General features: G+C 50.0%; 1 protein-coding gene across 3 annotated transcripts in view; it reads left to right on the forward strand.

Annotated features, from left to right (window-relative positions):
• Nucleotides 1-15,832, forward strand: part of DAAM2 (dishevelled associated activator of morphogenesis 2) — a 113,346-nt gene that overhangs the window by 38,193 nt on the left and 59,321 nt on the right. The window contains exon 1 of one of the 3 annotated variants that reach the window (XM_082638191.1): nucleotides 12,962-13,079. The exons of the other annotated variants lie outside the window; for them this stretch is intronic. The gene's annotated coding sequence lies outside the window, so the exon portion shown is untranslated. Of the gene's footprint in view, nucleotides 1-12,961; nucleotides 13,080-15,832 lie in introns of those variants that run through there. 3 annotated transcript variants of the gene reach the window in all.

A 15,832-nucleotide genomic window follows, 5' to 3' on the forward strand; every position in this document is an offset into this window, starting at 1 on the left:
AGTTTTCCACTGAGAAGGAGGCAAGTGGGAGTGGCTGGTGTTTGGGCCATTTCCCCACGGCCCAGCTTCACAGTGGTGTCTGAACAGAGAGCGCTAATCGGCACCTCCCCCCACCCATCCTTTCCATGCCAGGGGCTGGGAGCGTGTGTGGATGGGCCTGCAGTGAGCCCAGGGCTGGAGTGGGTGCCAGCACCGTGCCGTCCTTCTGTAGAGACCAAGGTGCACCAGCTGTCTGCTCTTCCTCACCTTGGTCCCCAGTGGCCTGTGATTCCAGCAGCACCTGGGGAGAACCCCACTGCTTGTGCCTGTGAGGGCTGCCCATGCTGGAGGCTGAAGAGATACCTTGTCTGACACCAGTTAGAGAGTTCTATCGTGTTGAGCTTTTTATGCTTATCAAGACGAACCTGGGCAATATCAGCTTCCACGAATGCCAGGGGGATCAGAGGAGAGTAAGGGCTCCTGGGGGTCAGGAGTGAGCTTACCTTCGGGGAGTTTATGCACTGGCGTGCTCAGGCACGTTTGCCGTGTGCCCCCCACGGGTGCCCGTCACTCTTCTAAGCTCTGAGGGTGCAGCCTGACCATGTTCCTGCCCTCGGTGGGGGGCTTACTTTCTAGTGAAAGTCCCTGAAGACTGAGAGGATGGGAGCTGAGGCCAGTTTCCCCCACAAGGTGATTCTGAGCTGGCCCCTTGGTGAGGGATATCGTTTCTCCGTTCATCAACCCCTGCATTCTTCCCCAAGACATTGCCTGCCGGAAACACCTCGGTGTCACCCTTCCGATTCCTGGCCCTCCCTCCCTCCGCAGGCCATGTTAGAGACCCCTCCCCTAGACTCCCACCTGCCCTGTGCTGCTCTGCCCCCTCCCCAGCCAGCTTACCCGTGGTCCTCCCTTTCCTGACTGACCAAGAGCATCTTTGATGACCAGCTCTATGTTTTATTCACGGCCACCTCCCTGCTGTGTGCCGTGCTTGGCACAGCGTGGGGCTTCCACATGCAACTGAGGAATGAATGAGCCGTGGGGTAAACGCTGGGTTTCATTTATTCATCTTCCTCACGCGTGCTAAACTTGTGCGTCTGTGTTCATCTCTTTCTGGGTCAGTCCTGGAGAGGCATGGACTCTTGGGGAAGTTGCTGGAAAGCTGGAGCATTGGGGGAAATGAAGACTTGGGAGGAATGGAGACACGGGAGAAGACCCCAGTTGGAGTCAGCTCTTCTGGGTGTCCTCTCTGTGACTTGGCGGCCTGAGGCTCACCTGCCTTTGGACATACTCCCTTCCCCCAGGCTGGGAAGGTGGGTAGGGCTCAGAGCCAACAGAGCTGAGCTCTGAACACAGACTCTCCTTGTGCTGAGGCCTGTAGCTCCCTCCTCGTGGCTAGGGACGAGGCAATGCTGAGGGACAGACCTGTCCCTACAGACCTCTGGTTCAGTCAGCCCAGCTGGGCCTGCAGGAGAGCAGGCCGCCTGGGAATGGCTGGGAAGGCCAGGCCTTGGGCCCACCTCCCCCGAGGCCAGGATGTGGCGTGGGACCCAGGCAGGCGGAGGTTCCCACCGCTCACTCCTGCACCAGAAACGCTCCAGGCTCAGGCAGTGTCTCCCAGCAGGAGGGGGTGGGGAGAGACTCCAGCTGCCTGGGTCAAGACTCCACGTCAGGACCAGGGCAGCTCCACAGGCACCCACCTCTGACATTTATCCTCCACCTGGACAGCTGCCAGTGGCCTTGCAGTCCAGCCTCGCCTTGCCACGGCGGGGAAGAGATTTGGGGATTAACCATTGCAGGCCCTGCCTGAGTCAGGCCGAGACTGGTCCTCCCAGATCAGCCGTCATCCATCCACCATGTACCAAGGGCCAGAGTGGGCATATTCACAGATGTTTTCTCATTTCATCCTCACGTCAACCCCATTTTCCTAATGAGTAAACTGAGGCATGTGGAGTTACATAATCTGCCTAAGGTTCTGCAGTTAGTAAGAAAAGTTTTCTGTATTCATTCTTTATTACAGGGTCTGCTATGTGCTAGGCAGTAATTCTAGGCACTGTGGATACACAGTGAATGACGGATAAAAATGTCTCAGGGAGAGATAATAAATAACATATATAACGTCTCACATGGTGATAGGTCTATGTGGAAAATGAGGCGGGAGAAGGGAGTGGACGGTGCTGGAAGAGGGTTTTTGTTTTTGTTTTAAACCATTATTTGTGCTATTGGATATTCATCATTGACTATATTCCATGCATTAAATTTTTTTTTTTAATTTTTATTTTGTATTGGAGTATAGTTGCTTTACAGTGTGATAGTAGTTTCAGGTGTACAGCAAAGTGATTCCATTATACATATATCCATTCTTTTTCAGATTCTTTTCCCATACAGGTTATTACAGAATATTGAGTAGAGTTCCCTGTGCTATAAGGGAGGTCCTTGTTGATTATCTGTTTTATATGTAGTGGTACGTGTATGTTAATCCCAAACTCCTAATTTATCACTCCCCTGCCACCTTTCCCCTTTGGTCACAGTAACTGTGTCTGTAAGTCTGTTTCTGTTTGGTAAATAAGTTCATTCGTATCATTTTTTAAGTTAGATTACACATATGAGTGATATCATATGGGATTTGTTTTTGTCTGATTTACTTCACTTAGTATGATAATCTCTGGGTCCATCCATGTTGCTGCAGATGGCATTATTTCATTCTTTTTTATGGCTGAGTAATATTCCATTGTATATATGTACCACGCCTTCTTTATCCATTCCTCTCGATGGACACTTAGGTTGCTTCCATGTCTTGGCTATTGAAAACAGCGCTGCAGTGACCATAGGGGTGCATGTATCTTTTCGAATTATGTTTTTCGCAGGGTATATGCCCAGTAGGGGGATTGCTGGATCATATGGTAGCTCTATTCTTAGTTTTTTAAGGAACCTGCATACTGTTCTCCATAGTGGCTGTATCAATTTACATTCCCACCAGCAGTGTAGGAGGGTTCCCTTTTCTCCACATGGAAGAGAGGTTATTTTAAATAATCTCACTGAGAAGGTGAACAATCATTGCTCCTCAGACAGTGCTTGCTGGGAGCCAGGCATGACCCTGATCACCGTATACAAGACCACTAACTCAACCCCTGCAATTACATTAGGAGGCAGATTACTATTCCATTTTCAGATGGGAAACGGAGGCACAGGAAGGTGAAGTAACTGGCCAAAGATAACACAGCAGATCAGTGGTGCTGGGGTCGGCACTCAGGCAGCCTAACTCCTGAGTTCTGGTTTGTACCCACTGTGCTGTCCTGCTAAGCCTGCACAGATGGTAAGTGAGTGGGCAGGTGAACAGCCCTGCAGGACCCTATCCTGACAGGCCAGGCAGGTGTAAGGGGGCAAGTGGCCTGGTACCCCCTCCTCTGCAGCCCCCTTGGTGAGGAAAGGGCAGAGCAGTGGGCAGATTCATTAGAGTTAAACCTGAGTGAGAAGGGAGGGCGTGACTATGTTTGCAGAGAATGGTAGGAGAGGGTGAAAACTCCAGGCAAGGGCCTGAGTCTCAGAGGCTGCAACTCTCCCCTCCCGACCCCGGGCCCTCCAGGCTCCCTCAGCTTTCCTAGGACTCAGATCGGAAACAAGTAGGACTGTTTCTTGCTCTCGTCCGCATCTGCCCTGCCTCCTGCCCTGCCTCCGTGTCAGTCCAGGAAGACCCTATTTAGTTATGATGATGAGGAGGAGGACGCAGCTAATATTTATTGAAGGTTTCCTAAAATGGCTGGGGAACATGTATATGGTACAACTCACACGTGCAGGAAAAAGTAATTATTTGCTCTAATTGATAACTTGCAATTAAAATCTTATCTTAGTAAATAAAGGTACTTTAGTCTCTTCTGATGTGAGACAGGGGCTCATGGTCCAGTGAGGTCAGGATTCAGACTCCCTGTGAGGTGTCTTCCAGGGCCCTCCTCCTCTGCGATCTGCTTGCTGGGGAGGCTCCAGTTTTCTCAAGGCTGCAGGGTCCCTGCTGACATCCACTGATGTGTTCTGTGTTCCCTCTGCGTCTTGGGCCCCTGTGCTGAAATCCACTGAAGGAGCCAGGTCTGGTCTTGTCCCGGGGCCTCTGAAGGGTTACCTGGCACCTGTTGCTGAAGCTGCGATTTTTTCAGGCCCCGTGGCTCTCCCGGGACTCCCGCCTGCCCCTGAAGGGCCCCAGTGTCCAGCTGTTGCCTGGATGTGAGGGCTCTGGATGGATGGGCCCAAGGACAGCCCCCAGCCCTTGCTAACCTACCCCTGGCCGAGCCCTGTTGCTCTGAGCCCAGCTGAAGGCAGGGCTTCTCCAAGGGGCGTGGCATTTCCCCAGGTGTACATCGCTGTCCTGGGATTCTCCAAGTCATTGGCTCCTTTCTAAAGATGTCCCTCCCGCCTGGTGTGGAAGGGAGTGAAATCCTGGCCATTTAATTCCTTTCCCTCCTAGTCTTAGAAAGGTTTTCTATTCCTCATCCTGTCCAGAGAAAACAACATTAACTCTTAGTGACCGTTCCCTGCTCTATTGACCTTTTTGTTTTGGGGGTTATAAGTCTTTGACCAGAGAAAATAAGGCTGTGTCTTAGTGCTGATATTGGAAGGGTACAGGAGAAAGGAAAGTAAAAAAAAAAAAAAAAGAAAGAAAAAGAAAAAAATACTTGGATTTCCCAAAAGGCAAAATATATTGGGAAATATTTTCAGTACTTCCCTTGTAAAGTACTCTGTATCAGACATGCAGTATTATTCCTGAATTGTCAGTTACTCCTCATGACTACACTATGGGGTATATCCTGTCATGACAGACGAAGAAGGTGAAGCTTAAGGAAGTTAACTTTCCCAAAGGTCTCAGAGCTAGTTAGTGGCAGAGCCAAGCATAGAAGCGAAAACTCTAGATTCTCAACTCCATCCTATTCCTGAGGCCTTTGCTTCTCAGAAAGGAGTCTTGGGGTGAAAGTTCTTTAGCACTCAATAAAAATAAAATGCTGCCCCTTGAATAACATATATCATCCCCAGAGAAAGGGGGATTGGCTTCAGTGAACTCAACCAGGGGTAAAAATATCAGGGCAAACGCCTCATGTTGTAGGAAATCTCATTCCATGCTAGCAAGGGCTGTTGGTTTTCAGATTCTCTCCCATTCCTGTGTATGGGAGAACTTTCATCTTGCTATTCTCATTCAGTCTTGACACGAGCAGTGATTTTCACTACCTGTTGGGATGACTGTGCTTGACAAAAAGTGTGATGTGACAGCCTCCCTCCACTCGGCTTCCCTAGTTAAATAAAGAGGCCTTCGACTTGCAGCTGTAGCTGCTTTGTGCAGAGCCTGGTACAGCCCTGACTCAGCTCGCAAGTCAGCCCAAGCCCTGCCCTTTTCTGTCTGCCAGTAGCTGTTTTCCAGCTATGAAGGACCGTGGTGCAACATTTGAAAATTCAGCTCTGGCCCCTGTTGGCACTGGAGTTGAAAGGCCAAGGCGGGTATCTGAGCACCACCTACAAATAGCCAGGGGAAATAACATTTTGCTTTATATATTTAGCTTTTATTACATCATCAGTTATTGGCGTTATAACATTATTTTTTTTTCCTTTAAATAAAGGAACTGGAAAAAATCCCCCCACAGTCATACCACGTGCACGTGGATTCATTTTCCCAAAAGCCCCAGTGCCCGGGGCATTCTGAGATGGAGGGGTGAGGAAGGGAAGGGAACAAAGTCAGTGGGATGTGATTAAGATGACCTGAAATGGCGGGAACCAAGCCACTGCACAGGCTCATTAACAGACTTACTGCTTTCTCTTCATTGCCTCCTCCAGGAAGCCCCCCCTGGTGTCCTCCTGGTCAACAACAAGGCTCTCTACTCACGTCACAGTGCCTTTCTGTGTGCATCCCATATTGTATTATGACTGTTTATGTGCCTGGCTCTCCCACTGGACTGTCATCTCTAGGTGCTCAGGAACATATCTTATTTATCTCTTAGCTCTGGTGCCTGGTACATCCAAGCAGGTCAATAAATGTCAGTTGAGATGGTCCTTACGATGCCAAATACAGGGGCTGAGTCAGTTACTGATGATGACATGCACTGAGGCTCAGACAAACTTCTAAAGTCTATAGAATGGAAAGTAACATGGAACCATGAAGTGTGTTAGCCGTGTCTGATATGGATGTGTTTTCTTTGGTGTGGTTTGTGTGTGCAGGACAAAGAGGGTGCCATCTCACCAGTGGCTGGTAAGTCTCTTCTCATGCTAAAAAAGAGGATTGAAGAGCATGAGCATGAACTTGAAGAACATGACAAGGGGGCCCCATTATCTCCTTAGGACTGTGAGCTCCCACTCTAGTGCTGCCTTCCTTAGGCTGCGGGAGGGCAGGGACTGTGCCTCTTTTGTATCCGAATCCCTGCTGCCCAGCACGGTGCCTAGTCACAGAGTGTTACCAAGTCCAAGCTTGTACTGCTCACTGCATGACAGGCCAATACATCGAGAGAAATGAGTGGTTGGGGCAATGAATAGTGACTTTATTCAGAAAGCCAGCAGACTGAGAAGATGATGGACTAGTGTCCCAAAGAACCCTCTTACCTGAGTTAAAATTCAGGCTGCTTTTATGCTAAAAGGGGAGGGGGTGTGGCTGGTTGTTGCAGACTTGGTGCTGGAATCCTTTGTTCTTGCAGCTGTCCACATAGGTCTGGTCACACTGTTCCTATCAGTATCCAACAAGACACTTGTGGTTCTCTGTTCTGCACCTTTATCCATTTATCTCTATATGGATGGAAAAGTGTTGTACCTTTAAAGGTCGGAGCCTTGAGGATGGCCTATCATGTATATTTCAGGCTATAGGCAACATTCTTTTGCAAATGTGCAGGTGTGCAGAGCATGACTAAGCACAGGCAACAGAGTACAGGGCTTAGAGCAACAGAGTACAGGGCTTAGAGCTAAAGGAACAGATCCAAGATGGAGTCAGGTTTGTTCTTCTCTGTTACAAGAGCAGATGCTCAGTAAACATTTGTGGAATGAATGGATGGATGGATGAATGCACACATGAAGGAAGGAACTCTTGCAGTTAAGTGAAGTTCATCAGGGAAGACTTCAGGGAGATGAGCTTTGAGTCTAGTTATGAAAGAGGAAGGAGTATGCGGTGGCAGAGAGGGCTTTGAGGTCGGGTGAGGGGAGACAGGCCATTGGTACCCGTTGGTTTGGATACTTCTAACCAGATGCTGACTCCGAATGGCCATCTCTTGGGGGAGAGGAAGACTTGGGGGGCTGTGGGAAGTCCTACAAAGACACAAGCCTGGAGAGAGGGTTTTTTCCCCTTTTTATTTTGCTCCTTTTCCTCCAGTACTTGGAACTGAACACATTGCTAGGATTCCTTGAGTCCCTAGGGCAGGGGTCGGGGTGCAGTTAGGGGGGGTAGTTCTAACAAATGAGTCTGACAGAGGCATGTGGCGTGCGGCCCAGAGAGATAGGGAGTGGGGAGGGGGGAGTGAATTGAGAGTTTGGAGAGGAGGGAGTTCTATTTTGGGTGACTTTGACTCCCAGCCTCTCTGTCAGCCAGATCTGCCGCAGACCCCCACCCTCTGCACACAGTTCGCTTGTACCTTCTGTGCACTGGCTTCTGCCCTGTTTCTGGCTCCCCTCCTGTATCCTTTCAGACTTGGCTCTTTCTCTCTTTGGTGTTCTGCCTCTTGGTATTCTTGCCTGCATCCGAAACCTCCTCTCAACCTTTTCAAAGAAGCTATCCCTGAATAACAGCAACATCTACAGATAATAATCAACATCTGCAATTTATCTCCAGTCCTACTACGTGCCATGCACCACACTAGGTGCTTCGTGTGTCCTGGTTCAACTCACAAGAAACACATGAGGTCATTAATCCTGTGATCGCTATTTGACCAGTGAAGAAACTGAGCCCCAGAGAGGTTGGGTGAACCCCAGGCAAGGCCATCCTTAATGTTGGTGGCAAAGATCTGCCCAACTCAGAAGCCTGTGCTCACAGCTACACAGCCCTCCCTCTGAATCAGAAACTCTGGGGGTGGGGCCCAGTGAGCTGCATATAACAAGCCCTCCGGGAGATTCTAGAACCAGTGCTTTAGCTGATCTGGCTGCGACCTGGCTGAAAACCTCCAAGTCCACCCAAACTTTGGAGAAAGCTGATTCATTCACTGCTATTACTCATTCCTAAGATTCCATTGACCCGTTCCGGGCATAGGGCAAGATGCGTAAGGTTCCCGAGACCTTGTTCCCCTGGTTGTGAAATAGAAGCAACCCCACCCTGAGAGAGGAGCATCCCTGGTCTCTCATTTCCAGGAGAGGATCTCCCAAGCGTGGTTACTCAACACGGATGGCACCTTAGCATCCCCTGGGGAACTTTTACAAGTTTTCAATGCCCGCTCCCTCCCCAGACCAGGCCAGCATGTCTTGGGGTGGGATCAGGGAATGAGTGGCTAAAATGGACGTAGGGGTGGAGAACCTTGGCCTGTCCCTCCCCATCACTTCCTCAGGGGAAGGAGTGAGGCACCTCTAACCAATGGCTCTGGGAGGTTATGAACTGGGTCTGCCAACGCTCGCTCCCTTCCCTGGGCTCTGCCACCTGCAGGGGGCGCATCTGGCCAGCTCTGGGGGTTGAGGTCAGGAGCCCGCTCCTACGGGAAGGTCCACGGTCACCCTCCTATGCCAAGGACTGGACATGTCAGCTGGCCTCACTCATGGGTGAGACATTAGGAAGTCCATTTGGCCAGGGAGACACAGCCGCTTACTCCCACAGCTCTGTCAGGAACGTGGCTGATATCGTGACCTCCATCTGTTTGCTTCATGTATCTGTTTCTCAACTGGTCCTGAACTTGAGCCAGAAGAGGAAAGTTTTATGTATGGACCCCACGAAAATCCCAACACCAAATGCTGGACAGAGTTAGTGTTGAATTTAATGAGATGCCACAAACAAGCCAGCTAATTAGTTAGTGGTCAGTAAAAGTTTGTTGCCTATGAATCAAAACCTAGGCCCCTCTGGTCACCACTAAACCTCCCTGAGGAGGACTGAGCTCCCAGCCTCAAACCTCCACCACCAGTTAACTCCTTAGTCTTCACTTCACTCAAGGCAGTAAATGTCGGTGGCTCTGGGTAGGGGTTCACAAAGGATCTCTGCAGCCGAGAGAAGAGCAAATTATTTAGAGTTGGCTGTACCTTTTTTTTTTTTTAACAAGTTCCCAGGTGACACTGATGCTGCTGGTCTAGAGACACATTTTGAGATCACCTGAGCTAAGTGAAAACAAAAGGCCCGTGAGCGCTGGCTGGAGGGAATGCGGGGGGGAGGGGCATCTCTTGATCCAGATGGGGTCCAGTGTTTGGCAAGATTGGCTGCAAATTAGAATCACCTGGAGAGGTTTGCAAATTCCAGAGCCCTGTAGGGTGAATGACTGATCCTGTTTTCCCAGGACTGAGAGCTTCCCTGGGATGTGGGACTTTCAGGATTAAAACTGGGACAGTCCTGGGCAAAGCAGGATGAGCTGCTCACCCCAGTGGCTCCCCCGCACCTACCCAGGGATTCTGTTTTAATTGGTTCTGGTTGGGATCCAGGCATAGATACTTTTCAAAATGCCCCATGATTCTACTGTGCAGCCCGGGATGAGAACCTGGGGGATTTGATCACAACTCTGGAAAGAAGGGGTGACTTGTGAAAAAGGTTGGTACAAATGCTGGTGAAAGAGAAGGGAAGGGGATGGAGAGTGAATGAAACCGCCTGCATCCCAGTCCCTTGGGGAACTTGCTAAAATGCAGATTCCTGGGTCCTTACCCAGATCTACTGACCTGTAAACTTTGAGAGCAGGGCCCTGGGATCTGCATCATTGAGAAGCCCCTTAGGATGCACTGTCCTTGGAGCTCTGCTGAGAGTGGGAAAACCAAGAGCTAAATTGAAGGAAGAGAGCTGGAAAGCCAGGCTGCGCTCCAGGTGGGTAGCTTGTTGAGGGTTTTTGGTCTGAGGCCAAGAGGAGCATTAGCAGGGTGCAGGTGGGGTCCAGAAGAAAGGGGTCAGCCTCAGCCTGGCTGGAGGACAACCAAATCAGTAAGAAGGGAATGGGGCCTTGAAGAAATGGTTCCAAGCTAAGAGCACGTACCAGCTCCCCGAGTGAGGGCGAGGTGAGGTCAGAGCTGCCAGCTAGATGTGCAGGACTCATGGCCCCCCACCCTCTGACTCTGTGACCACACAGCCATGTCCTGTGTGTCTGAGTGGGGCCTGAGCGTCCACAGGGGAGATCAAAGGGCCCATACAGGAAGCATTTCTAAGTGGAATCGATTGGGCGTGGAGACTGATTGGATAATTTATAATGTAAAGGAGGGAACAGCGTGTGTGTATGCGTGTGTGTGTGTGTGTGTGTGCGCGCGCGTGCCCCTGGTAGGCTTTTGGACAGCCTGTCAAAACCTGCCTCTCACCCCAGCCCAGTCAGTTATGTGCTTGTGACCTTGGGCATGTCACTTGACTTCTCTGAGCCTCAGTTTCCTTGTCTGTAAACTCAGGATGCTAATACCCACTTCTCAGGGTTTGATGTGAGAATGAAATGAGATAATACATACAAATACCTGGCATGTAGCAGTTCTCAAAATGGAGGAAGAGTTCAGGATGAACCTCGGACTGTGGGGTCATTCACAGAGAAAAGCAGGGGTGGTCTGAAGGGGGAAGGAGATGAAGGCGGTCTGAGAGGAAGTTGATGGGAGTGGTGCCAGCGCTTCTGAACAGAAATGGGGGAGAGGAGCTTTCGAGAGTGACTGCCGCTGGATTTATCTGAAATAAAGAGATGGAAGGTTTGCTGGGAGGGAGAAGTGTGAGGGAGAAGGTCAGAGACCCGAGGTGTGAACCTTGGCAAAACCCCAGCACAGCTGCTGCGGGCCCGGCCCTGTGCTGGGCGCAGGGTTCCCGAGAGACTGTACTACACTGTCCCCAACCTCAAGGACCTCACAGCCCAGTGAAAGTGACGCTAATTCAGGAAGCAGCTGCGGCTCTGATGCGAGAAAGGCAGGATGCTGAGGAGGGGCCCTACACCCACACCTGTGGGGAAGGGCGCAGGCTGCCAGGTAAGTGGCCAGGACGAGGGGGAGGGCCCAGGACGGAGTGTTCCCGACAGCGGGATCAGCTGGTTGAAATCAAGGAGAGAGAGAGAGAGAGTGAGTGTGTGTGGAGCATGGGGACAGGCGGCTCAGATTTCACATTGTTCTGAAACACCGCGAAGAGGGAACTGGGAAGAGGGCCTCTGGAGGGGGAACAGGATGGAAGGAGGTGATACTGATGCGCACAAGTGCAGTTTTCAGGGGAGGTGGGCACTGAGGAGGGAGGCGAGGGGGAGACCTGAGGGGCCCTGCTGGGTAAATGAAGCCCCTTAGATGGAGACAATTGGGGCACAGCTTGCAGGGGTGTCAGGGTCAGAGAAAGGTGATTTAGGAATGGGGGAGTCCATGCAGAGACTGGGAACTATGAAGGGGATGGTCTGAGTTCCAAAGAGGAAACCCTAGCTTCTGTAGCCTGAGGTCTCGCAGCCAAGGTCTCAGTTTCCCTTGGAGGAAACATCCCGTTCCTGGAAGCACAGAGAGGAAAAATATCTTATGCCTTTTATATGCAAGATGCCTTTTTTGGCTGGAGGGTGGTGGGGGTGGTGGGGAGAGTAGAAACAAACAGAAATGAAAATGTCCAGAGTTGCGTCTGGGAATGCCAAGATCTCATTTAACCACGCAGGTTTGTAAAGGCGCACACCTTTGCCTCGCTGAGTGCTGCTTGAGACACCTCTTGACGGTGTCTGGCCAAGGTCTGGATGCCTTTGACCTCCACTGGACTCTGAGGAAAGGTTGAAGGACCTGAGTTCATTGGATTTTCCATGAAGATTTATTTCTGGGGTTAATAACTTTCTCCTCTCTCTCTAACCCACTCCCACCCCCTGCCATGAGATAACTTTCATTCAGGAAGAGGACCTGCTGCATACATGGCACTATGTCCTGTTCTCAGGGGGCTCAGAGTCTAGATGGGGGAAAAGCTCATTGGCATAAAAAAAGATAAATTAATACATTAAATAACACAAGTGCCACAGAGCAGTATATGATGCAGTGTCCTAGAAACAGAGTAGACAACAGGGGCTCTGAGTTAATTTGGGAGAATTCAGGTAGATGAGGATGGGTAGGAAGGCTGCTTGGAGAAGGTAGGGCCTGCGTAGCGGAGGGACAGGAGGGGCAGGAAGCAGAGGTGGGCATGGGGATGGGGTGAGGGATAATATTGCCGACCCAAATGTATTGGGTTGGGCAAAAAGTTCACTTGTGAACCGCTTACGGGAAAACCCGAATGAACGTTTTGGCCAACCCAACAGAACCAGCAGAACCAATTTTTTTAACTCTGTTTCAAAGCTGACACATTTTCTTGCTTTTAGTATTTATCCAATCGCAGAAGGACACACAGTCTTTGAGTTATGTAAAGCCATCACATTGATAATAGGCTTTATAACGGATAGGGTCAAGAATTCAGGAAGTACATACTGTAATGTAGCTGATCCATCCGCTCTTACTGAGTTCCTGCTGTGTGTGCAGAAAGAACCCAGTGGGGGGAGTCGGAGATAAAGTGGAAGTGTCCAAGCCCTCTAGGAATTTTAATCCCTTGAGCAATGGCGCATTTAGGGAGGAGTGACCAGGGAACCTGCAGCGGAGGGGTGAGGTGGGATAAGGAGAAAAGATCGGGGTGGGGAGCAGCCCAGCAGTTACTGAGTGGCCCTTCAAGGCCCTTCGGGCAGGAAGCCACCCCAGATTAAAGTAACTTGTCTCTGTTCTGTCCTGACCATTCAGGGACTGTGGGTAACATTTTTGGAAACACACAGGGAGTGGCTGGCTGGGCTGCTCTTCCTGGGAAAGGCTGCTGGAGCTGGCTGCCTTAGAAGATGGGCAGGACCAGCTGTGCAATTCACGGGCCTCAGTGCAAAATGGAAATGCAAGGCTCCCTGTTCAAAAATTATTAAAGATTTCAAGACGGCAACAGCAGAGCCTTAAACCAAGCCCGAGGCCCTTCTCAAGGTACCCAGCTCGCATACCCAAGAGGCTGATCCGGAAGATGGGATAGCCTGGATCTTTCTGTGACTCCGTGTGCGGTAAGATGATGGGGTTGGATTGCTGTCTGCGGCTGGGGTACAGGGCTTCTCTGTACTAGTGCTGAGTTCTTCCCTGAGAGGTAGTTGGGATGGGTGATGGGGAAGGGGTGGAGAGGCGTCCATGGCTGGGGGGGTGGGGAGCAACCGTTTACCATGATGATGCCGTTCCTGTGCCACGGGGAGGCCGTGTCTGAGGTCTGGAATCAATTCGACTGAGGTTCACATGTTTTATGAACCCTGCTAACTGGGGCAAGTTGCTTACCTTCGCTAAGCTTTGATTTCCCTGTATGTAAGAATGCACAATATCATCTTTGTAGGATGTTGGAATCAATTAAGTGAAATAATAAATGTGAAAGTTTGAGCCTAGCCTCGCTCTTAGTAAACGTTAGTATCCTTCTTTCTACAAATGCGCTGAATATCTGTCTTGTAAAATATGGAGCATGGAATAGATTGGGTATACATTATTGTCAGCTGTTTGTTTTGTTCCACCTCAGGCTTATTGGGGAAGTGGCTAAAATATAACAACAAAATTTCACATGGCAGAGGGAGTGTACACCCCATTATAATATACACCAAAGGAAACCCAGTTGCATCCGCTGGACACACACATACACACAGAGGAATGTGCACACGTGCATGTGTACACACACGCTCCGGAACTGAATTGAAACTGGGTTGGAATGAGATGGTGTATTACAGGAGAGAGCCCTAGTGTGGGTGTCATCTCCTGGTTTTGAGCCTCAGTGCCCTTATCAGTCAAAAATATTGACCTTGCTGGGTTGTCTTGGGATTAAATGAGATGATGAATGTGAACACCTGGTCTTTGGTCCATGGCAGGTACAAGAATCTTTTGGTGGATCTCTGCTCCCAGACCGTAGTGTGGTTCAAGGGAAACTGAAGACAAGACATTGCCTTCCCCACAGTAACACTTCCTGAATATTATGCTTGGGCAGCTCCTTATAAACTAAATATGGGCTGATTATCAGTGATATTACTGTTTCCTCTGCTCATATACTTCAGGAAGCTAGCTGGGTCTTCTCTCTTCAGAGACTTGAAAGTCAGTAGAATCTTGTGTGTTTGTTTCCTGGGGATGAATACACATGTACGCACACCATCCATACACACACCACCTACACGTCCATACTATACCACATACACACATAAACACACACACTACACATATCCCGCTATAAACATACACCTACACACCACCCCATACATATACCTCTGCACCATAGCATCAAACCCTCTCACATGCCAACATGCATTAATATCTTCCCTCCCTCCCTTTCTTCTTTGGTCATTTCTGAATATCTCCTATACTTGCTTGTCCAGTGTGCATGGGTTGGGTATCCCCGCACCCCAAACCCACATCCCTCCTGACGTCTTGCCCTAGAAACTCCAAGTCATGGCCACCTTTCTCACTCCCCTTTGCCATCTCATCTGCCTCTCACAAATTCCCAGGCTGAAAGTACCTTATTTTTAACCCACCCAGAAGCCTGGGGCTGCTGTCAATTCAGGTCTACCCCCCAGAGACCTCCAGGTAAAACCGGGCTTGTGCTTCACTAGGCTCCCGGGGGCCCCTCAGCTTCTCTCGTGCTTCCGGGGGCAGAGCCCTGACCCTTAGCCACCACTGGGGAGGAGGCTGGGGCCGGGACAGGGGAAGGGAACCCGGTTGGAGGGCCTGTGATGTGCCCAGTGCTGTGCCGGCTTCTTGATATGTGCTCTTTGTTTGATGCTCACAGTAGTCCTACAGCCCTGCAGGGCTACTGGGAGGAGGGCTTTGTCATCCATGTGCCCATGAAGGCGGTGAAGCTCACAGGCCCTAAGTAACTTAGCCACAGGCTTAATATGAAAGCATACACTCCTCACAGTAAACCACCCGTCTCCTGGAAGACCAGACCAGACCAGATCATCTGAGGCCTGGGCCTGGAGGGAGCTCCTTGTTCCCCTTCCCCCAACCTCTGGGCTGTGAGGTCTTTCCTAGAACCTGTAGAGCAGCTTATGATACTAGCAATATTCTAGAGGGTTGCCAGCTGCAGTGGCCAGAGCCCTTGGCAGTTGGAGATGGTGAGGCTAGGAACAGACCTGTTTTGTTTGTTTTTAACAACTCTATTGAGGTATAATTGGCATACCATAAACTTGACATAATTAAAGTACATAATTTGATACATTTTAGCATATGTATGTACCTTTGAATCCATCACTACCATCAAGATCATGTTTGATCATCATCCCCCAAAGTTCCCTTGTGCCTTTTATAATCGACCCCCTCCCTGCCCGCCCTCCACCCTCTCCATAGGCAATAACCCACCCGGTTTTATTCACTATAGATTAGTTTGCATTTTCTCAAATTTTAGACAAGTGGACTCATATAGTATGTACCCTTTTATGCTCTGGTTCCTTGTACTTAGTGTAATTATTATTATTTTATTATTATTATTATTTTTTTTTACGGTATGCGGACCTCTCACTGTTGTGGCCTCTCCCATTGCGGAGCACAGGCTCCGGACGCGCAGGCTCAGCGGCCATGGCTCACGGGCCTAGCCGCTCTGTGGCATGTGGGACCCTCCCAGACCGGGGCATGAACCCGTGTCCCCTGCATCGGCAGGCGGACTCTCAACCACTGTGCCACCAGGGAAGCCCAGTGTAATTATTTTGGGCTCCATCCACGTGTGGCGTATATCAGTAGTTCATTCCTTTTTATTGTTGAGTAATATTCTATTTTATGGATACACTATACAATATTTTTT

Source organism: Mesoplodon mirus (assembly GCF_964341445.2).
Source record: "Mesoplodon mirus genome assembly, chromosome: 12".
NCBI classification, from domain to species: Eukaryota; Metazoa; Chordata; class Mammalia; order Artiodactyla; family Ziphiidae; genus Mesoplodon; species Mesoplodon mirus.